Genomic DNA, 24,073 nt, shown 5'->3' on the forward strand with positions numbered 1-24,073 from the left:
GAGAGGGACAGAAGAAGGAAGAAAGGGGAGGAAAGAAGGAAGGAAGAAAAGAAGTTAGGAAGGAAAGGAAGGAGGGAGAAAAGAATAAAAGGAGGGATGAAAGAAGGAAGTTACAAAGAAAGGGAGGGAGGAAAAATGGGAGAAAGGAACGAAAGAAGTTAGGAAAAAAGGAAGGAAGAAGGAAAGAAGAAAGAATTTTTAAGTATCGATTATGTGCCAGGTACTATGTGCTAAAATGTTACACTTTATCATTTTATTCATATAAGAAATCCAAAGTACATTTAACATTGTGTGTATAGTATCTCTTGCCTACAAAAATTCTTGACCTTATTGTTCTATTCAGTATCCTAATGGACCACTTTGTAAAATTATATGTTAAAATTCACAAAATAGGTCAGTATGCTACTTTTAGAGTGTTCAGAGTAATCTCAAACATTTGTCAGGAATAATAATAATAAAAAAAAACCAACCAAAAACACATCTAGATTTTATTGTCAGCAATCAGAATGAGAACAAGCAGCATTGACTTTTCAGTGATAATTTTTAGATACTGTGACTTGGCTTTAATTGCTTCAATATAAAAGGTAAAGGCAGGAAACTGAATCACCATAATGGAAAGTCAAGGTATCCATTTTCTAATTTATTTTGCCTTGATGCTGATTCATCTTGTCAGAGTACTGCAACAAGACCTAGACTGTCCTTATTTAAGGGCAGAAATATGAGCTTAGAATAAACAGTCATTATCTCTCTTTATTTTAAGAGAAAGAAGAGAACAAATTGTAATGATAGTGATAACAAAGTATCTCGTGCTCATATTGGTGCCTTTCCATCCAAAAAATATAAAAAGCTTAGATTCCATTCCTGAATGATCCAGAAAAATATCAAAACTATAAAAGTAGATGCAGAAGATAAAAGATTATCAAATTAATAACATGGTGGGATTTTAAAAAATCCTTAAAGGAAAAGAATTATATAAAAAAAATAATTAGGACAAAAATAGGTCTTAAAGAAAAGTCAGAATAAATCAAGTAACTGAGGATTAGAAACTTTTAAAAAATAAAGAAGGCTTAAAAGACTAAACAAAATGGCATTAGAGACTAAATAAAGATTTCAAAGCATGTGATTTTCAGGAGACTGAGGGGAAGTGAGAATAAAGCAAAAAGGTACCCACAGTAGATACCTAGAGTACATAGTAAAAATAGTACTTTCTGAAAATATTTATGTGATAAAATTTCCCATTAATAAGAAGAATGTTTTCTACTGGGAGAAAGAAAACTGTTGCCACCTAGTCCATTCTAGAATTTTGTTTATTTAGCATGGAAACAAAACTAAAACATACAGCAAAAACTTAAAATAGAAAAATATAAAAGACCACACAAAAGCTTTCAGCCACTTTCCTGATTATTCTTTAGATTGCATATATTCAATGGTCTTTTATAATCACATTACTACTTTTGTAATTAGTAATTTTAAGGGGGAAAATCATTAATTCTTTTCAAATTTCAATAGTATTTTATTTTTCAAATACATGCACATATAGTTTTCAACATTCAATTTTGGAAGACTTTGTATTTCAAATTTTTTTCTCCTCTTTCCCTTACCTTTCTCCTCCCCAGGACAGCATGCATGCAATCTGATACCAGTTAAATATGTGCAATTCTTTTTTTTAATAGTATTTTATTTTTCCAAAGATCTGCAAAGATAGTTTTCAATATTCACCTTTGTAAAATCTTGTGTTCTAAATTTTTCTTCCCCTATCTCAAGACAGCAAAAAATCTAATATATGTTAAACATGTATAATTCTTCTAAAAATATTTTCTTATTCATCATACTGTGCAAAAAAAAAATAAGATCAAAAGGGGAAAAAACACAAGAAAGAAAAAAAAATAAGAAGGAAACAAACGACAAAAAAGGTGAAAATAATGTGCTTTGATCCAAATTCAGTCTCTGAAGGTCTCTCTCTGGATGTGGATGATAGTTTGTATCCCAAGTCTATTGGAATTGTATTGAAATAGTGTATTGTTGACAAGAGCCAAGTCCATCCCAATTGATCATCACATAATCTTGTTATTGTGTACAGTGTTCTTTTGGTTCTGCTCACTTCACTTAGCATCAGTTCATGTAAGTTTTTCCAGGCTTTTCTGAAAACCGCCTGCTTATCATTTCTTACAGAACAGTAATATTTCATTACATTCATATACTATAAGTTATTCAGCCATTCCCCAATTGAGGGATATATACTAAATTTCTCACCACTACAAAAAGGTTTGCTACAAACATTTTAATATGTGGAATTCTTTTAAACATATTTGCATATTTGTCATGTTGTACAAGAAAAATTAGACCAAAAGGGAAAAGAAAAATTCTTAACAAAATTTGAGGTCCCTGCTAGCTCGAAATCTATGATCTTCTCATGTCACAAAGTAGAGCTATCCCTTTTTCAAATGTACTTTAACTGCTTTCTGAAGTATCTCTTTTCATCTGACTGATTTCAGATAAGAATTACTTTTTAAAATATTAAACTAGTATATGATCTAAACATCTTATAAGCAGGCAAATTTTCTTTCTTTCTTTCTTTCTTTCTTTTTTTGTTAATAACTTTTTATTGACAGAACCCATGCCAGGGTAATTTTTTCACAGCATTATCCCTTGCACTCACTTCTGTTCTGATTTTTCCCCTCCCCCCCTCCACGCCCTCTCCCAGATAGCAAGCAGTCCTTTACATGTTGAATAGGTTACAGTATATCCTAGACACAATATATGTGTGTAGAACTGAACAGTTTTCTTGTTGCACAGGGAGAATTGGATTCAGAAGGTATAAATAACCTGGGAAGAAAAACAAAGATGCAAGCAGTTTATATTCATTTCCCAGGGTTCTTTCTTTGGGTGTAGCTTCTGTCCATCCTTGATCAATTGAAACTGAATTAGCTCTCTTTATCAAAGAGATCCACTTCCATCAGAATTCATCCTCAAACAGTATCGTTGTTGAGGTATATAATGATCTCCTGGTTCTGCTCATTTCACTTAGCATCAGTTCATGTAAGTCTCGCCAGTTCTCTCTGTATTCATCCTGCTAGTCATTACAGGCAGATTTTCTATCCTAAAAGGATCATTTTCCTCTCCAAGGCCCATTTTAACATCTAACTAGCAAGATCACCTTTGGTGTCTCATCTTCTGTTTTTCCCTCAAGGAAGAACTTAAGGAACTTTTTCAATTTACATTCATGAAGGTGGGGCTGGAGCAAGGGAAGGGAATAAGGAGAAAGCATATCACTGTTAAAGCTTTGTTTTTATGTGTATACATTTTTTTAATCCTTTTTTTTTTTTTTTTAAAGTTTGAGCTATGCTCCCTAGATGGAAGAAATACTGTCTCAGGCTTCTATAAGTCCTGGCTGGCTATCTGTTGCTACATTGATGTTTCCCAGAGAGCCACAAGGGACCCTTGGGCCTGTTGCTGGCTGAGGAGGATCAATAGAGTGTAGATGGTGCTGCTGGAGGTTCAGGAAGTTTGGCCAGGAAGTTTGCTTGGGACTCAGCTGGTGTCCTAGTGGCAGTATCAGAATTGTGCTGAAGCAAGGTGGGGTGTTTCTGTGTTTTCCTGGGGCTACAATGAAGCACATGGTAATTTAGATACTGGGGGATGCTTGTTTGGGTGGGGCTACACTAGAGCATCTGGTGCAGAGCTAGAGTCTGCTGGCTCTCCTGGTTTTATTAAGGCATGTGGGGGATCCTAGTGTTGGTGTCTGCCAGCTCTACCACACTGGAAATCAGGATCTTCTGCTGGTTTGCTAAGGTGAAGCTTAATTGCTGGGGAGCTTCCTTTCTTGGACTGTGCTTCACTTTTCTTCCCCACTTACTCAAGTGAGGTGGATCCCTCCTGGCAATCCTCCAAGTTTTTTGGGCTAGGAGATTGTTTCAATCTATCTCCTTGATGGTTCTGTTACTCCAGCACCTGCCTTGGGGTTCTATTTTATGGCTGCCTGGAATTGAAAATGGGAAGGTTACAGCAATTCATTGCTTATTATGCCATCTTCTGAATATGTTTCAGATAAACTACATACATAATCTAGAATATAATACATTACTTCAGAATTGTTTAGTATGTACATTAGCTACTATATATATATATATGTGTGTGTGTGTGTGTGTGTGTGTGTGTGTATAAAGGGTCAGTTACAGAACTGGAGGTTTCTAAAACTTTATGTTCATTAAAGTTTTTTTGATACTATAACAATCATGAAATTGAGCCTAATTTAAGAATTAGACTTTTCCTTGAATTAACTAATTCAACAAGTTTCTCCAAGCCAACCTGAGGGGGAATGCATCCTTTTCCATTTTCTTGAAAGTATTTCTGTTCCATTGTTCTACAGAAAGCAAGAGAGTTGCTATAGTTTTTCACCTTTTCAGGGTTTATTATTGGTCAATTGGATGGTAAGGATTGTCAAGAAATGGCCAAAGACCAGGGCATCAAGTTCATTTGACTGCTTTGAGAAAGAGTTTGACAATACTAGTCTTCATCTTCTAAGACCTGATCCAGAGTATTCTTATCTCTTCCAATCTCAATCCCACCCTTCTTGCATTTAGACTTCCTATTGTTTTTGATAAGTCAAGATGAAGTTCAGAGGCGAAGGATAAGGAATCCATATTGAGAGTGAGTAATCCCCCTTACTGTAACGTCATCACAACACTGAAGATACAACTGTGTTGTCGATAGCATATTATTCACTAATTCCACATAGGTTTTCATTTCTGCTTTTTGGATTTCATCCAATCCATTGCTAAGAAAATGGCACTTGGCTTTTATGAATTATACTATTGGACCAAGTTCTGGTACCACTAGTTTTCCCATAAGAATAAAAGGTACTTTATCAGATGGAGATATATATTCAGCAATTACTCTATAAAGCACTTTGATAGAGAGCTAGCACATTTGCAAAAAAGTCTGAACAGCAAGAGAAGCAGCATTATCAGAGAGCAAAATTTATTCCCTTTCAGATGCTGATCAAGTATAGCATCTTCAGGCCAAGGTTTTATAGCTATGACCTAGCAGACTACTCTCTGGGCCAGGAGGGAAATGGGTGCAGTCCATGCAGACCACTCTTCATTGGTGCGCCTCCTTCATCACAGCTTCTGCTGCCACCTGTGCTTCTGGGTCTCAGTCCCACCTGCTCTGGGGGTTAGGATAACATATAGCATGGGAGGAATGGAGGATAGTGCTTCCTGGATACTCTCTCCCTCCCTCCACCTAAAGTGTGGCATTCTTGGCACATAGTAGGTACTAAAAATACTTGATTGGTAAGATAAACTTTACTAAAATAGAAGATATATATTGACACATAAGCTTGAAAATCTAATGTAAATCAAGAAACTGAAGTGCTACAAGACTTATGGTGTTAGTATTGAAAATGATGAAATGAAGATGTTTAAAGAAGATTAATCAATTCATATTTTCAAAGTACCTATTATGTGTCAAATTTTGTGCTAAGCACTTGGAATAAGACAAAAGGGAATCTACACTCTCAAAGACCTTAAAATCTAATTAATGTAAGAGAAACATGCAAACAAAATATCCAAAATAAGGAATGTAGACCAGTTGTTCTCAAAGTGCTCTCCAGAGAATCCTAGGGGGTTTCTGTAATCCTTTCAGAGTTTTTATTTCTAATATGGAAATATCTATAAATAAAACCTACACATATAAAAAACTTCTTGGAGAGATCCTTGATGATTTTTAATATTATAAAAATAAGGAGAACAAAAGTGTGAGAATCACCAATAAAGGTTGATAAATAGAAAATAAATAGAAGAGGGAAGACACTGGAATGAAGAAGTGTTGAGGAAGGATTCCTATAAAAGGTGGTATTTGAATTGGGATGAAGAGAAAGCAAGGGAGATCTGTAGTCAAACAGAGAAAGGAGAGCATTCCAATATTGGAGAATAGACAAAGAACATGCCCAGAACCTAAAGATGAAATGTCTTAGTTGAATAGACTGAATTGAAAGTATATGTTGGAGACTATGGTATAAGATTAGCAAGGTAGGAAGTTGTGAAAGGTTTTAAATAACAGAGGATTTAAAAAAAAATATTCCTGGAGACAATAGGAAGTCAATGGAATTTATCTTTATTTATTTATTTTGAAACGCACATTGCTTTATGAATCATGTTGGGAGAGAAAAGTCAGAGCAAAAGGGAATATTCATAGGCAGATAAAAAAACAGAAAAAAGAAGTGAGTACAACATGTGTTGATTTAAAGTCATTCTCCTTAGTTCTTTTTCTGCATGCAGGTAGCATTTTCTGTATAAAGTTGATTGAGATTGCTTTAAATCACTGAACCACAGAAGAATCAAGTCTTTCATAGTTGAACATTGCACATTCTTGCTGTTATGGTATGCAACATATTTCTAATTCTGCTTGTTTTGCTCAGCATCAATTCATGTAAATCTTTCCAGACCTTTCTAAAAATCAACTTGTTAATCATTTTTATAGAACAATAATGGTCCATTACCTTCGTATGCCACAACTTATTTAGCTATTCCCTAATTGATGAGAATCTACTCATTGTCCAATTCTTTGCTACCACCAAAAGAGCTTTACGTACATTTTTGCCCAGGTGGGTCCTTTTCGCTATTTTATGTTTTGCTTTGGATATAGACTCAATAGTGGAGCTGCTAGGAATGCACAATGTTATAACCCTTTGGGCATAGTTCCAGATTACTCTTCAAAATGTTGGATCATTTCACACCTTTATCAACAATGCATTAAGGTCCCAGTTTTCCTAAATTCCTTCAACATTTATCATTATCTTTTCTTGTCATCTTAGCCAATTTGAGAGATGTGAGGTGGTATCTCAGAGTTGTTTTAATATGTATTTCTCTAATCAATAGATTTAGAACATTTTTTCATATAACTATAGGTGACTTTAATTTCATCATCTGAAAATTGTCTATTCATATCCTTTCACAATTTATCAATTGAGGAATGACTTGTGGTCTTATAAATTTGACACAGTTCTTTATTTTAGAAATGAGATCTTTATCAGAAATACTGGCTATAAAGATTTTTCTCCAGCTTTGTACTTCTCTTTTAATCTTGTCTCTGTTAGTTTTGTTTGTACAAACACTTTTTAATCAAATCAGAAAGTTGTCCAGTTTGCCTTTCAGAATGTTCTCTAGCTCTTTGGTCATAAATTCTTCTCTTCTCCAAAGATCTGATGAGTAAATTATCCCTTGGTTTCCTAATCTGTTTTTGGTATCATCCTATATGTTCAAATCATGTACCTATTTGGACCTTATTTTGGTATGGCATGTAAAATGAAGGTCTATGCTGAGTTTTTAACAAATTATGTTCCATAGTTCCCAGCAATTTTTATCAAATAGTGAGTTTTTTTTCCCAGAAACTGGAGTTTGGTTGTTTATCAAATACTAGATTTCTATTTCTTAGTACCAGATGGTTTTGATGACTGCTGCTTTATAATATAATTTTAGATTTGGTACTGCTAAACTATCATCCTTTGTATTTTTTTTCATTAATTCCCTTGATATTCTTGACCTTTTCTTCTTCCAGAAGAATTTTGTTATTATTTTTTCTGGTTTTAAAAAATAATGCTTTGGCAGTTTGATTGGTATGGCACTGAATAAGTAGATCAATTTAGGCAGAATTATCATTTTTAGTATATTAGTTCTGCCTAGCCATGAACAATTGATATTTTTCCAATTGTTTAAATCTGACTTTATTTGTATGAGAAGCGTTTTGTAATTATGTTCATATAGTTCTTGGGTTTGTCTTAGCAGGGAGACCCCCAAGTATTTTATTTTGTCTACAGTTATTTTAAATGGAGTCTCTGTATCTCTTGCTGATGGGATTTGTTAGTAATATGTAGAAATGCTGATGATTTGTGTGGGCTTATTTTTTTATCTTGCAACTTTGCTAAAACTGTGAATTGTTTCCAGTAGGTTTTTGGATGATTTTTTAGAAATCTCTAAGTATATCATCATATCATCTGCAAAGAATGATAGTTTTATTTTCTTATTGCCTGTTCTAATTCCTTTCATTTCTTTTTTTTTTTTTCTCTTATTGCTAAAGCCATCATTTCTAGTACAATGCTAAATAGCAGTGGTGATAATGGGCATCCTTGTTTCATTCCTGATCTTATAGAGAATGAATCCAGCTTATCTCCATTACAAATAATGTTTGCTATAGGTTTTAGAGAGATATTAATTATTATTTTAAGGAAAGCTCCCTTTATGGCTATGATCTCTACTATTTTTAATAGGAATGGGTGCTGTATTTTATTAAAAGTTTTTTTCTGTATCTATGGAGATTATCATATGATTTCTGTTGGTTCTCTTATTGATGTGGTTGATTATAGTAATAGTTTTCTTGATATTGTACCAACCTTGCATTCTTGGTATAAATCCCACTTGGTCATAGTGTGTTATCCTATTCTTAAGTTGCTGTAATATCTTTGATAATATTTTATTTTAAAATTTTGTATCAATATTCCTTAGGGAGATTGGTCTGTAATTTTCTTTCTCTGTTTTGGCTCTTTCTGGTTCAGCTATCAGTACTATATTTTTGTCATAGAAAGAATTTGGCAGTACTCCTTTTTTCTGTTTTCCAAATAGTTTATGTAATATTGGAATTAATTATTCTTTGAATGTTTGGTAGAATTCACTTGTGAATCCATCTGGCCCTGGAGATTTTTTTTTTTTTAGGGATTTCATTAATGACTTGTTAAATTTCCTCTTCTAAAATGGGACTGTTTGAGTAATTTATTTCCTCTTCTGTTAACCTGGGCAATTTATATTTTTGTAAATATTCATCCATTTCAATTAGATTGTCAGACTTGCTATCATATAGTTAGGTAAAATATTTCCTAATTATTGCTTTAATTTTTTTTTCATTGGTTCTAGGTTTACTCTTTTCATTTTTGATGCTGGTAATTTGGTTTCTTTCTTTTTTCTGAGCAAATTAAGCAAAGTTTTATTTATTTTGTTGGTTTTTTCATAAAAATCAATTTTTAGTCTTATTAATTCAATAGTTTTCTCAGTTTCTATTTTGTTTATCTCCCCCTTGAATTTCAGAATCTCCAATTTGGTGTTTAATTGGGGATTTTTAATTTGTTCTTATTCTAGCTTTTTTAGTTGCATGCTTAATTCATTGATCTTCTCTTTCTCTTTTTTATTCATGTAGCTATTTAGAGAGATAAAATTTCCCCTAAGAACTGCTTTGGCTATATTCTATAGCTTTTTGATATGTTGTCTCATTTTTGTCATTCTCTTGAATGAAATTATGGATTGTTTCTGTGATTTGTTATTTGACACACTCATTCTTTAGAATCAGATTATTTAATTTCCCAGTTGGTTGTTAATCTATCTTTTCCTGATCCTTTATTGAATGTATTTTTTATTGCATTATGGTCTAAAAAGGAAGCATTTACTATTTCTGTGTTTCTGCATTTGATTATAAGGTTTTTAGTATCCTAATATATCGTCAATTTTTGTGCAAGTGCCATGTATTGCCAAAAGAAAAAAAATTCCATTCTGTCCCTATTCAATTTTCTCCAGAAGTCTATCATATCTAGAGTTTTTAGGATCCTATTAACTCCCTAATTACTTTCTTGTTTATTTTGTGGTTAGATTTGTCAGATTCTGAGAGAGAAAGGTGGAAGTCCCTTGTTAGAATAGTTTTGCTATTTTTTTTCTGTAACTAGCTTAAAATCCTCTCTAGTAATTTGCCTATTCTACCATGTGGTGCATACACATTTAGTATCATTAACACTTCCTTATTTATGTCACCCTTTTTCAAGATGTACTGTCTCTCTTTGTTTCTTTTAATAAGGTCTATTTTTACTTTGGCTTTATCTGAGAGCAGTATTGCTACCCCTGCTTTTTTTTTTTTTTTAACTTCAGCTGAAGCATAGTAAATTCTGTGCTAGCCTTTTACCATTACTCTGTATGTATCTCTCTGTTTCAGATGTGTTTCTTGTAAACACCATATTGTAGGATTCTGTTTTTTAGTACACTCTATTATTTGCTTCTGTTTTATGGGAGAGTGCATCCCATTAACATTCATTGTTATGATTACCAGCTCTGAATTTCCTTCCATCCTATTTTCTCCCCTGTATATACTTTTTTTCTCTTTCCAACATGTTTGCCATAGTGTTTTCTTTACCCATCTACCCACTATCTTATCTTCTATCATTCCTCCCCTTTCTTAGTAGTGTTTTTTTTTAACCTACTCCACGCACTATTTTGCCTTTTATCAACTCTTTCCCTCTACTCTTATCTTTTGTCTGTGTGTTTCTGCCCTCCCTTCTATCTGGTCCTTTCTTTTTCTTTTCCTTTCTCCTCCTAATTTTTTATAGGTTAGATAAATTTCTATACCTAACTTAAGATTACATCTTAGTGTTTTTAGATCTTTTTTTTTTCTATTTAGTTAATTCTACTGTTTACGTTGTTATTTTCTTCAGACAATTTTTTTCTTTCCTTTTTCAAGCTGTCAACTCTCTCATACATACCTCTGATTTCCTTTCTCATTTATTCTTCTACCTCTATTATTTGCCTTTTAAAGTCTTTTATGAGAACTTCCAAGAAGCCTCTTTGGGCTCGATACCAATTCATATCTCTTTTTGAGATTTCTTATGTGGACATTCTGTCCTCATCTGAGTCTATGTTTTGGTCTGTCCTGTCACCATAGTAGCTTTTTATGGTCAAGGTTTTTTCTCCTGTTTCTTGCTCATTTTTTTTTCCTTTTTTTTTTTTTTCCTTTTAAGGTCAAACTTTGCTCCTGGGATAAAGGGGGCACTGTCCCAACCTTCTTGTGCAGTTCTGAGTCTTGGCTTGGAGCACAGGGGCCCCTTGTGTTTGCAGGGGGTTCCTTTGTATTCTCTTTTCAGGAAACAGCCTGACTTCCCAAAGTTTGCCTTCTGAGCTGGGGCTAGGAATTGCCCCACTAGTTTGCTTCTCTACTGAGCCAAGACTGTAGGTCTTAATTGGTGATTTGATTAAGACTCTCTCACCCACTTTCCCACAATCTATCTGAGCTGGATTGAATACCCTTTTCATTCCAATGAGACTAATCTTTCTTGAAGTTTTTTCAGTCTATTTGGGTCTGGAGAGTGATTTCATTCAATCAGACTCTGTTCAGAGGCTTGCTTTCATGTGGTTTTACATGGAAACTGGGAGAACTTGAGCAGCTTCCTCACTACTCTGCCATCTTGGCTCCATCCCCAAAAATCCACTGGAATTTATTTAGTAGGGATGAGTGACATGTTTAGATCTTTGTTTTAGTAAAAACCCTTTAAGTGGCTGAATAAAGAATGAATTGCAGTGGGGAGAAAATTGAGGCCAGCAGACTCACTAGCAGAATATTGCAATAATCTGGAAGTTAATGGTAGCAGCATCAGAAGAGACAATGTTGAAAAGGTGAAATAAATAGGCCTTGACAATAGCTTGAGTATGGGGAATAACAAAGAAGAAGGCATCCACAATATGTCTTATATTGTTAATTTGAAGGACTGAGAAAATGGTGTTCTTTACAGTAATAGGGAAGATGTGTGGGGAGGAGAGGATTCAGAGGGAAAGATATTGAGTTCTGTTTTGGACATACTGAATTCAAAATGTTTGAAAAGCAGTTTGAAATGTGAGGTTGAAGAACAGCAGAGAGATTGGGGTAGGAAAGGCAAAAACCTAGAAAGAAGATAGGATAGAAGAGCATCATTTGAACAAAAAGAAATGTTAATTTTGATAAGAAGTAAGGCCATGTCATATGAGATGATTGAAAAAAGAGATTATTTAATCTTTCTAATGATTCTCTCTTTACATTGGGATCAGATCTATCTTAAGTTACATATGGAAGAATTTGTTCACAATAAAAAAAAAAAAACCTTCCAAAACCATGGGTTGTTTACAGAAGGATTGTTTCTTTTTTTTCTAAAGCACAGAATGAAATGTCCTTTCGGAAACTTGTGTTGTAAACACTATTATTATCCAGTAGAATTTTTTTTTGAAAAAGAACATGATCAAAGATCATGAACTGAATTATCACTAGCAAAAAATGTAAATTTTAAATCCAGGAACACAAATTATAGATCTGGAAAGCCTGAAAGCAAGCATCATTTTGGAGAAAAAACTGAGATAGATGAAATTTGAGCTTAACATTCTCTATTATTTATAATTTTGGTGTCACCATTAGTGATCCTGACTAGTGAATCCCATCTAGAACTATTATTTCCAAGTCATAACCCTTTCCCTCCAACCTCTCCTCTTAAGGCTTAATTAAACTTATTCTATTGCTGTCTAATCTGAGAAACCAAACACACGTCAGTATTATGACACACTAATTATGGCTGCCAATAGGCAGAAATGATGAAAACTTTGAGGAAGAATTTTTGATAGAGGAGAAAATAATATTTTTAAAAAAGGAGTAGCCTGATATATACTGTGTATTTGATGAGCATAGGTTTCAAAAGTTTCTAAAAATATATTGTTAGGAGGAAGTCATTTCAAGAGGGATTGAAATGAAGAATGAACATTTAAAGACTCAAAGAAAAATAATTCTAATGAAGAGGAAAAGAGGGATTTGTCTAAGGAGACTGGCATTAATACACAAGGGACTCATGATTAAGGTAGATTTTTTTTTTAATATCCAGAAGATGGAAGGTAGGACAGTGAGAAAAGCTACTTTCGTTATGTGGCAGGAAAGTTAGACCATTAAGGACATGTAAGTGTGAAATCCAGAAAGCCTGTAAAGGGTTAAAAGGGTCAATGGGAGGGTTTGTTCTCCAAAAGCCTCCATAGCTGTGAATCATAACACACTTGAAGGAATTGGAAATAAGCCTTTACTGTCAGAGATGTTGCTTATGAATTGGGAATAGAATAAATTGGAGGCAAAAGGGAAGAGGAGAGAGATTAGAGAATACAACTGCTTCTCAGTCTCCTAATATTGTTATCATCCTCTCACATGAAGGATCTAGGGATTAGATCCCTAGCAACCACTAAATTGCTCTTGTAACATTATAAGGACAAAACAGTTTAGTTCCACTGTTTGGAAGAAATGAGTTAGAAATATAAAAAATGAAAAAAAAATTGAATGCCAAAAAAGGAAAAAATTGTATCAAATATTAGGAGAAAAAGAAAAAATTTCTTAAAATTTTCATTTTTCGATGCCCTTTATTAAGGAGATTGATATTTAGACAAAAAAAAAATTGGAACAAAATGGATTAGAAGAGAACTGCAACCAGAACTGAAATAATGGGAGAATCCCTAGATACCGTGAGATGATACATATATAGTGATGCTAAGAATTTCTATCATGTAATGATGTAAGTTTTATTACAGTAACAATCTTTTTTCAAAAGCCTGTAAGATTACTACAAATACTATTGAAGAACTCTTTGCTTGAAACAGCCTCTTCTCAGGTTACCTGAATCAATTTAATCCTCTGGATATTATAATATTATCTTCCCATTCTAATTCCACCACATTTTATCAAATATAGTAAGAGTATAAAGAATTATGAGAAATGAGAAAAATAGCATTTGGGCTTTTTGGCCCAATAATCATTACAATAGCCAGTATTTATATTCTATTTTTCAGGTTTGCAAAGGTCATTACATATTATATTTTATCCTCACATCTGTGGAAGGTAGGAAACTTATTATCCCCACTTAACAGATGTCAAAACTGGGGCTGATTAAAGTCAAATAACTTACATAGCGTCAAATAGCTAATACATATCTGAGGCAGCATTTAAATTAGGAGAGAATTGCAATCCAAGATAGGTGATGAAATAATGGGAGAATTCCTAGACATCTTGAGGTGATACATGTATTGTATATATACCTCAATCCAGTCCTTTTATTGACTACTTTTAATTGCTTCTCAACTTGCCCATATTATTTTCAGTGGTGAGTCACGTTGTCAGCTCTGGTTTGGAAGTATTTTGTACAAGTTCATGAACTAGCCTACATAGTTATTAAGCAGTAGTTTGAAAGCATACTTTACTGAATAGCAACAATATAAAATAATAATTCTATAATACATAAACATCATATTATTATATTATATAATATATAATGTATATATCATATATCATATAATAATACCATAATGATGTAATTCAATATAATAATAATAAGCAACCAAAGCAGACCAATTTTGTTTTATACCCAACAAAAATAATTACAACGAAACAAAAATGGACAGTACAAACAAGCAAAATTCCTGTCAAAATCCTACCCCACCAAAAAGCAATACACCAGATCAACTAATGAAATTACAATTGTGAACAGCTAAATACTTGGGCACAGAAGTGTCCAGGAATCCCACCAATAGTGGTGTTTTCTCTCATTACAATATCCCTGGCATATATTAAAACACTGTTGCATTGGTCCTGAGTTTAGGTGGGCCAGAAGGAAAAGGGATTTTTTTTTGAACTAGTAATAATCCTATATCATTTGTTGATCCTTCAGTTTCCTCTTCAGTTCATCCTCTGGATATTATAACTTTTTTTGCTTTTGTTTTTAATAGTATTTTGTTTTTTTCCAATTATATATAAAGATAACTTTTAATATTCATTTTTATAAGATTCTGAATCCCAAATTTCCTCCCTCCCTCCATCTTTTTCCTTCCCCTATTCCTAAAATAGTAAGCAATTTAATATAGGTTACATATGTGCAATCACATAAAAGATACTTCCAAATTAATCATGTTATGAAAGCAGAAACATATCAAAAGGAACACACACACACACACACACACACACACACACACACACACAGGAAAGTGAAAATAATTTCCTACTAACTGTCTGGCAACCTTATTTGGCAATCCTGTTTTTCCTCTCCATCATGCATCCCTGAGATAACATGATAATATATTTTTAAATATAGAAATATTCTCAAATACCACTGAGGTACACCATCCTTTGTCTTAGATAATTAAACCAATCTTTATCCTGGCAATATTAACCTTAGGCTCTTGTAACAATTTCAAGTAATTTGACTTGGGTAAGTAAGTAAGCCTTAGTTTCTTCATTTGCAAAAGAGGAGTATGATAGTGTATGGCCTCTAAAATCCTTTTCAGTTCTAGATTTGTTCTTCTTTGATAATAGGTCTTTCTATTTTTATTTACTATTCTTAGTTCTGCCCTCAATCCTTCAAATAGTTCCAGATAGATCATGTTGTGCCTTAAGTTTTCTTTTCCTCAATTTAAACATTCTGTCCTCTTTCAACCAATGCTATGTATGCATGCACGTATGTATTTATATATATTTGTATTTATTTATATGTATTTATATATATATGTATATATACATATATATATATCAGGGGAAAGAGTGTTCATAATAGTTCTCAATATTGAAGAATCAGAGACTTTTATTTTTTGTTTTTTTTTGTAGGTGCTAGAATATTTCCCTCCATTTAGTAATGTTTTATTTATTCCAATTACATGTAAATATAATTTTTATGAGATTTTTATTTTCATTTTTTATCCCTCCCTCTCTCTAGATGCCAACCAATCTGATATAGGTTATAAATATACAATCAAATTAAACATGTTTCTATATTAGTTATATTGTAAAAGAAGAATCAGAACAAAAGGGAAATATGATGAGAAAGAGAACCATAGTTCATTTTCTGGATGTGGATAGCATTTTCCAGCATGTCTTTTTGAATTATCTTACATTATTATATTACTGTGAAGAATAAAGTCTACCAAAGTTGATTATCACAGAATGTTGCTGTTACTATGTACAGTCTTCTCCTGGTTCCATACACTTCACTCACCATTCATTCTTGTAGTTCTTTCCAGGAAACCAGAGATTTAAAAATTGTTAAAAACTTTATTCTTTCTCCATACAAAAATAAGGGCAAAATGAATACATGATTAGACATAAAGGATAATACTATAAGCAAATTAGGAGAACAAGGGATAGTTTGCCTATAAGATTTTTAGAAAAGAGAGGAAATTATGGCCAAAAAAGAACTAGAGAACATAATCAAATGAAAAAATGGATAATTTTGATTACATTAAATTTAAAAAGTTTTTGTACAAACAAAACCAGTGTAACCAAGATTAGAAGATAAGCAGAAAGCTGGGAAAATTTTATAGCTAGTGTTTCTGATAAAGTGAGTCAAATTTATAAGAATGCAACTTATTCCCCTATTGATAAATGGTCAATAAAAATGAACAATTTTAAAATGGAGAAATTACAATCATCTATAATCATATGAAAAATACTCTAAATTGCTATTGATTGGAGAAATGAAAATTAATGAGGTACCATCTCTCATCTATCAAATTGGCTAAGATGACAAGAAAAGATAGTGATAAATGTTGGGGATATGGGAAAAGTGGAGCACTAATGCATTGTTTATGGAGTTGTGAATTGATTTAAACATTCTGAAGAGCAATATGGAATTATGCCAAAGGGCTATAAAACTCTGCATACCCTTTGACCCAACAGTGTATTCCAAAGAAATCATAAAGAAAAGAAAAGAACCCACATGTGCAAAAATGTTTGTTGCAGCTCTTTTTGTGGTGGCAAAGAATTAGAAAATGAGTAGATGTCTATCAATTTGGGAATGGATGAATAACTTATGGTATAAATAATAATGGAATATTATTGTTTTATAAAAATGATAACAAGTTTATTTTAGAAAGATCTGGAAAGATTTATATGAACTGATGCTGAGTAAAACAAAAAGAAACAGGAAAACATTGTACACAACAACATCATTATGTGATGATCAACTGTGATAGATTGGTTCTTCTCAGTGGTTCAGTGATCCAAATCAATCCCAATAAACTTTGGATGGAAAATGCCACTTACATCCAGAGAGAGATTTATTGAGACTGAATATAGATCAATACATATTATTTTTTACGTTTTTTCCATAGGTTTTCCCCCTTTGTTCTGATTTTTCTCTCTCAACATGATATATGTAACAATATGTAAAAATGAATGCACAAATATAATCCAAAATGTGTTTACATGTAACTGGGGAAAATAAAAATTTTTTAAATGTATTAAAATTTTTATACTTGGTAATAATTTACCAAATATAAAGAAGGATTGAATAAGAATTTCATTCTTAATACCTCACAGCAATTGGCTTTGATTGAACTTAAATAAAAATTATTAAACACTTAATATATTTTAGTTGATGGGGACATCAAAATAAATGGCAAAGGTACAATTTGAACCAGATTACCTTTTTTCAGACTTGATCACCATTTTTATTCAGCCCAGCCTAAACAAGTAATGGCCACCCACAGGCCTGATACTACCACTGATTGGCATAGAAGCTTTGGCCTGCTCTATTTCTAATGTGGACTGATCTGCCCCTCCTTAAAAAGCCTGATGTCTCACCCTATTTGGGTTTAATATTTAGTTTTAGATCTTCTAAAGCTCCTAACTACCAAGCTCAAGCAATCTACCAGCCTTAGCCTCTCCAGGAGCAGGAATTAAAGGTTGTAAGTCCATGCCTCAGAGCTTATATTCAAAATGGGAATAAGACATTTATACTAAGTATAAAACAGGAGAGAACATGGCAACTACAAATAGGAGAGCCAGGAAAATGGAGCAAGAAGTTTTAGGAGGATTATAGGTCATAAACAAGCTTCATGAGGCTAATTTAGGATTCTTTTTAAATATGGTTTAGACTTTTGATGTTATACATGGATTTTGAAATAAAGGTTCAGAATTTCACTTTTGTTCAGGTAACATAGAAAATAACCCAAAATCACATTTTCATCTTAAGTGAAGGATTTTCATTGATGTGATGTAAAGTAGGCACATTTGTAATGCTAGAGAAATAGACAATGTGTCTTAAAAAGAGTAGTTCTAACATATGTCAAGTAAACTGAAACCAAGGTTGCCAACAGGCCTCTGCTGTTTAATGCTCAAGGTGATTTCCTGAAGGAAAATACAAAAAAGTCAAAGCAAATTAGTGCCATTTCTCAAGTCATCATAAGAATTAACCTTAAGAGATACTTTCAGCCAATAGATGTTTCTCCATTAATAAGATTTCAGCCTCGCTGAAGAACCTGACAAGAGTAAAAAGAACAAATTTCTGCAATAGTTTGATTGATGATCTAGAATCAAATAATGGTATCAGGATAGAATCAGGTCTATACCTTGTTAGACTGGGAAGAAGTTGAAAGCAAAAAGGCTTTCATTGCCTTCTTATGGAACTGTGACTGATCAGCAGAAAAAGTAGCTCACATGGAACTGAATATTAACATTATAAAAATCTTATATAAATCAAATCACAAAATCACTGATTTTCCATCCCCTCTTTGCTCTTTGCTTCCAAGCTAAGGAAATATTCTAGAAGAAGTCAGCTGCATCTTGAGAGGTAGCCTGAAGGTGCTATATTTATTCTAGGTAGTATAGTAGATAAAGCATTGGACCTAGAAGTAGGAAGTTGTTTTTCTTGGTCAGACCTGTCTAACTCTTCATGATCCCATTTGGGTTTTTATTGTCAAAAATACTGGAATGGTTTGCCTTTTCCTTCTCCAGCTCATTTTATAGATGAGGAAACTGAGGCAAACAGGATTAAGCAATTCACTCATGGTCTCACAGCTCATAAGAGCCTAAGGCTGGATTTCAATTAGTGTTTTATTGAGTTTAGGCCTGGAACTCTGTCTTTATGATGTGTTGATCTGATGCCATTTCATGAGGGCATCAGGAGACTTGGACTTAAATCCTCTCCTAGATATTTACTTATTACTTGTTAATATGTGACCATGGACAAGTCATTTTATACTTCTGAGCATCAGTTTCTTTGTAAAATTAATAATAATTCCCTGACTAGTGAGGATCAAATGTATTCAAGGTGCTTTGCAAAGCATCATACAAATGCAAAGAGCTAGTACTAGTACTACCAATAAGAGGGCATGCTAGCCACTGTTCTACCTAGCTGCCCATGCTCCCTTTGCTGTAGTTTCCCCATGTGTAAAATGGGAATAATAGTATCTACTTCCCAGGGTTAAAATTCTTTTGAAACTTTAAAGCTTTATACAAATGGTAGTTATCATCATCATCATCATTATTTTTCTTTGCTATGTAGTGGAATTCAGACCAATACATGTTTAATTCAACTTTTAGGTATGAAATATCTAAAACTTAGGTGACATTTCAATTTTCAGGATAATAAAATCCAGTAACCTTATACAGAGACTGTTAAAACAGGCAATAGTGACCAACAGGTTTCTTGTCACTACACTCAGGAAGGCAGAATTATCGATTTGTAGGAGAAAAAAAGATAGCAGCTGCTGCCAATAATTCTTACAAGGACATTAGCCACACCTGCAGGAACTTATGAAAACAGGAGCTTCCTCGCTGAAGAGGTGGTGATTGCTGATTCTTACATTTTGACTGGAAAAATAAAATTTAAAAGTGGGAAATGAAGAAAGATGGATGAAACTTCTCGGTGGCAAAGCAGTGTGATTTTGGTGAGTCTGGATATCTAGATATCCTTTATTATGAGTGGTCTTCTAATATGTTGTATATTCCTGAGGAAACTGTCATGCACTGGCCTGCATTATTCTTAAGAATCAATAGGTGGCAGAGGGATGGGTAGTAATAGTATATTGGGTCAAAAAAATTAGCATCAGCTGTTTCCTTGGAAGCATTTTCAAAGTGCTTGCTTTTTATCTTTTACTTGCCTCTGTCCGATGTCGAGGGGTCCTGACATTCAGAGATCTCAAAACCCTTGTCCTTTGATGGTCTAGACTGTAGAATTTTATTCTGCAAAAAAAGTTGCACAATACTAGGGAGCTTGATCACTGCAGAATTAAATCTATGGTCATTTTCCTTGTGTAAGGTCACTCCCTTTTATAAAGAGTATAAAGAGAAACAAGGAGATAACAAAAGCAAGGTAAGCATTCAAAGTGCCTTTAAAAAAAAATCTTTCCCTGTTGACATCCACTTATATGTCCATATTTTTGTATCTAGCATCAAGTAGGACCTTGAAACACTGGGACATGGGATGTACTTGTGATTTCACTGATACCAGAAAAACCCAGGTAAGGAAACTTTTTTCTACCAATGCAAGTCAGTAATTTCTTTGTCCCTTAGAGTCTTACAGAGATAGTAGAAGCACAATAGATTTTTGCTGATTTATTGACTGATAATGTCCGAATCTAATTTCCATTGAATGTAAAACATAGAAATAGATCTTGCCATATTTTTCTTTACTCATATTTTATAATGACTCTACTGAGTTATTTGCATGTAATTGTGTGTTATCTCCTTTATAACATTGCAAATTCCTTAAGAACAGAACCTTTTTTTTTCTCCCTCTTTTTGTATCACAAGTGCTGGGTTCAGAGTAGGTACTTGATAAATGCTTGTATCTTGTCTTATATGTCTATTTGAGGTTATTTTTATATAAATGATAACCTCCTTAACCATTAATTTTTGATTTACCCATCGTGTTATGGAATTATAAGGTTCTTAAGATGATACTAAGTTGTATAGGATTTCTTTTTAGTGTTTGGTTTATTATTTGAGATCAGGTATTTCTCATTGTCTGAAATTTGAAGGACAATTTCTATCTGAACCACAGGCCAGTGTAACAAATTGGCTTCTGAACAAAAGGTATATTTCATTATAATGAACAAAGTCTGAAACTTCCCTCACCTTAAGTGGATGTCAGTGGATAGGTGGTATGTTTTCAGAATTTCATTTTTTAAAAATACTTGGTTTTATTAATGAGAGATAAAAATAACTGGACAGATACCTTTTTTCTTTGTTCTTGTTAAATATATTCCAAGGCAAATTTCTTTATGTAGATAAATATAATTGTATAATATAAACAAAAATTAGAATATTTAACAGTGGATACAGCTGGATCTGGGACAGAAAATAGGCAGGAAATGATTTCTGCTTCTTACTCTTACTTCAAGTGTATATATTTATAGACAATTTGGGACAAAATGAATTTAAATACTGAATCATTTCCCCAAATGATTAAACTTCCCTTACCTTTTATTATGTAATTGTCCGTGTTTTTCAGGTAAAAACCAATATTAGCCTAAATTATCAAGAAAATAGTTTTAATTTCTTGTTTCACTTTTTGCTTGTTTTTTTTTGATCTGGGTAACCCTGGGAGGATTTCTTCTTTTTTATTTATTATTATTTTTAAAAAAATTATTAAAGCTTTTTATTTACAAAACATATACATTGGTAATTTTTTTTTTAGCATTGACCCTTGCAAAACTTTCTATTCCAAATTTTTTCCTCCTTCCTCCCACCCCCTCCCCTAGATGGCAGGTAGTCCAATACATTTTAAATATGTTAAAATATATGTTAAATCTAATATCTATATATACATATTTATATAGTTATCTTGCTGCACAAGAAAAATTGGGCAAAGAAGGAAAAAAAATCTGAGAAAAAAGACAAAATGCAAGCAAACATCAACAGAAAAAGTGAGGATGCTATGTTGTGGTCCATACTCAGTTTCCATAGTCCTCTCTCTGAGTATAAATAACTTTCTTCATCACTGAACAATTGGAACTGATTTGAATCATCTCAATGTTGAAGAGAGTCACATCTATCAGAACTGATCATCATATAGTTTTGTTGTTGCTGTGTATAATGATTGCTTTCTTGTTGTTTCTTACAAAACAATAATATTTCATAACATTCATATACCATAACTTATTTAGCCATTCTCCAGCTGATGGGCATCCACTCAGTTTCCAGTTTCTAGCTACTTCTAAGAGGGCTGCCACAAATATTTTTGCACATGTGGGTCCCTTTCCCCCCTTTAAGATCTCTTTGGGATATAAACCCTGGGAGGGGTTCTTTTCTTTCATTGTTTTTTTTTTTTTTTTTAAACATTAACCCATATTTCTCTCTCTCTCTCTCTCTCTTTTTTTTTTTTTTTACTTTTTTTAACAACAAAAAATAAAAAAAAAATTAGGGGATAGGTTTTGGAAAATATTGTTGAAACCAGTTCCAAGTATTGGTGAAATAATTTTATGTAATTTCAACACATTTCTTAACTGCTTCCTATATCTGAGATATTATGATAATTCTTGGAAATAAAAGGCAAAAAATAAACAATTTCTGCACGTCCTACTGGAGATATGACATGTATACAATATGTATGTATATTACATATACATATATTTTTTTTAAAAAAGCATGCTAAAATATGAGTGGTAAGGAATGAAAGAGGTAAAGATGAGATTAATGTTGAAAGGAGAAAAATAATAACTAGGGCATCAGTGGGTGTTTCACAGAAGAACCAACTCCTAAGCTAGTATTTGGAACGTTAGAGAAGCAGGAATGAGAAGTTACTAGTAGTAGTATCTGGGAGGGGAGTTTTGGGGAATGTCCTTTGCTAATGAACAGAGAAAAAAATTGGCATGGGAATTTCAGATAATTTAGTTTCACCGGAATGTAAAACATATAGGATCAGAGATTTACATCTGAGAGGAACCTTAGAGGGCAGTAAATTCAAGCTCCACACTTTAAATATTAGGACATTGAAGGTCAAATAGACTAAAGATAATTTATTATAACTTGCCTTTCATAAGTAGTGGGTGACAAAATTACGATATGAACCTGGATCTTGTGAGTCCAAATAAATTAAGCCTTCTTTCTACTGTACCAGACTGGATAACTTGAAAGAGTAAGGGGAAATCAGATAAAAAATTTGGATAGAAACAATTTGTTTAGGGTTTCAAATGTTAGACTAAGTAATTTGCATCTTATCCTAAAGATAATACAGACACCGAAAGTTTTTGATCAGAGGTTGGACATATACCATGAAAAAATTATTTTGTTGGCCACTGAAGAAGGCTAAAATTAGCAGAAAAAACATTTAAAAGCATTTAAAATGTTCAGGCAATTTTTTTAAATTTAAAAATGTATTGCAATCTATTATTTTGGTATTGCTTTCATTTCCAAATATATCCCTCAACCTTTGCATTTGGAATGCTATCTTTTGCAACAGAAAAGAAAAAATAAAACTTAGCAAAACTTGTTCCCACATCAAAAAAATTTGTATATATGCAGTTTTCTGCTCCAAAAGTCCTAAACCTCTTCAAGAAGGGTTGACATTAGAATCTTTTTATATTTAGGTGGCTATTTCAATTGTGGGGACAAGAGATGAGGTGGTCATAGAAATCTTTACCAAAAGAGTAGGCAGATATAAAAGATGTTAAAGAGTCTAGATTTACAGGACTTGGCATAAATCCTGTTGGTGGTCTCCCCGTCTGTCTGTCTCTTTATCTCTGTGTTTCTTTTTCTCTGCCTTTGTTTCTCTCTGTTCCTCTGTCTCTGTCTCCATATGTGCAGAGTGTGTCTGCACGTGCATGAGTGTGTGCATTCGATAATTAAATAATTGGATAGCAAGGATGAAAAAAGAATCAAAGGCAGCTATGAGATCATGAATTCTGTATATGTAGGAAAGTGGTAGTGCCTTAAAAAGAAATAGGAAAACTTTTAAGTAGAGATAGGGTTTGGGGAAAACATGAGGTTTTTTTTTTTAATAGATGTTGACTTTGAGATGATATGAGATATAAATGGAGATATCTAGTATATTTGGAAGTGTAGGATAAGAATTCAGGACAAATATTCTACATTGAACCCAAGTGAGTGGATAGGATCACTAGGAGAATGAGCTTAAAAACAGAAAAGATATCAGTACCAAGTCTTGGAAGCACAAATGCTTGTGGATGACACAAGAATAATTATCCAGTAAAGCAGTAAGAAAAGGAAAGATCAGCTCAGGCACCCAATAGAGAAGAGCCTCTCAGAGGCCAAGGTGGGAGAGAAGTTTTAAGAGGAAGCAGTGATCAAAGCAATATAGTAATCAAGTTTATTAATTTCACCCATGAGTATTTTTATGGTGATACTCATGGACCCCAGAGACCCCACTCATGGACTTCCAACTCAGAGCCCCTTTGTGAGTTAACCAGGGGTCCTAGGGTGCAAGGAAATATTTTTGTCAGCAGGCTATTTCCCTTGTTTGAGGCCTTATTACAAACATCACTCTTAAAAGCAGACAAGGATCCCCATCCTCATTCACTTTCCAGACCATCTGTCAGTC

General features: G+C 33.1%; 1 pseudogene; it reads right to left on the bottom strand.

The window, feature by feature from the left end:
- Positions 1–4,588: 4,588 nt before the first annotated feature.
- The window catches only part of LOC127546874 (metaxin-2-like), a 30,755-nt pseudogene continuing 11,270 nt past the window's right edge, over positions 4,589–24,073 (bottom strand).

The sequence above is a fragment of the Antechinus flavipes genome, chromosome 2, assembly GCF_016432865.1.
Source record: "Antechinus flavipes isolate AdamAnt ecotype Samford, QLD, Australia chromosome 2, AdamAnt_v2, whole genome shotgun sequence".
Taxonomy (NCBI): domain Eukaryota; kingdom Metazoa; phylum Chordata; class Mammalia; order Dasyuromorphia; family Dasyuridae; genus Antechinus; species Antechinus flavipes.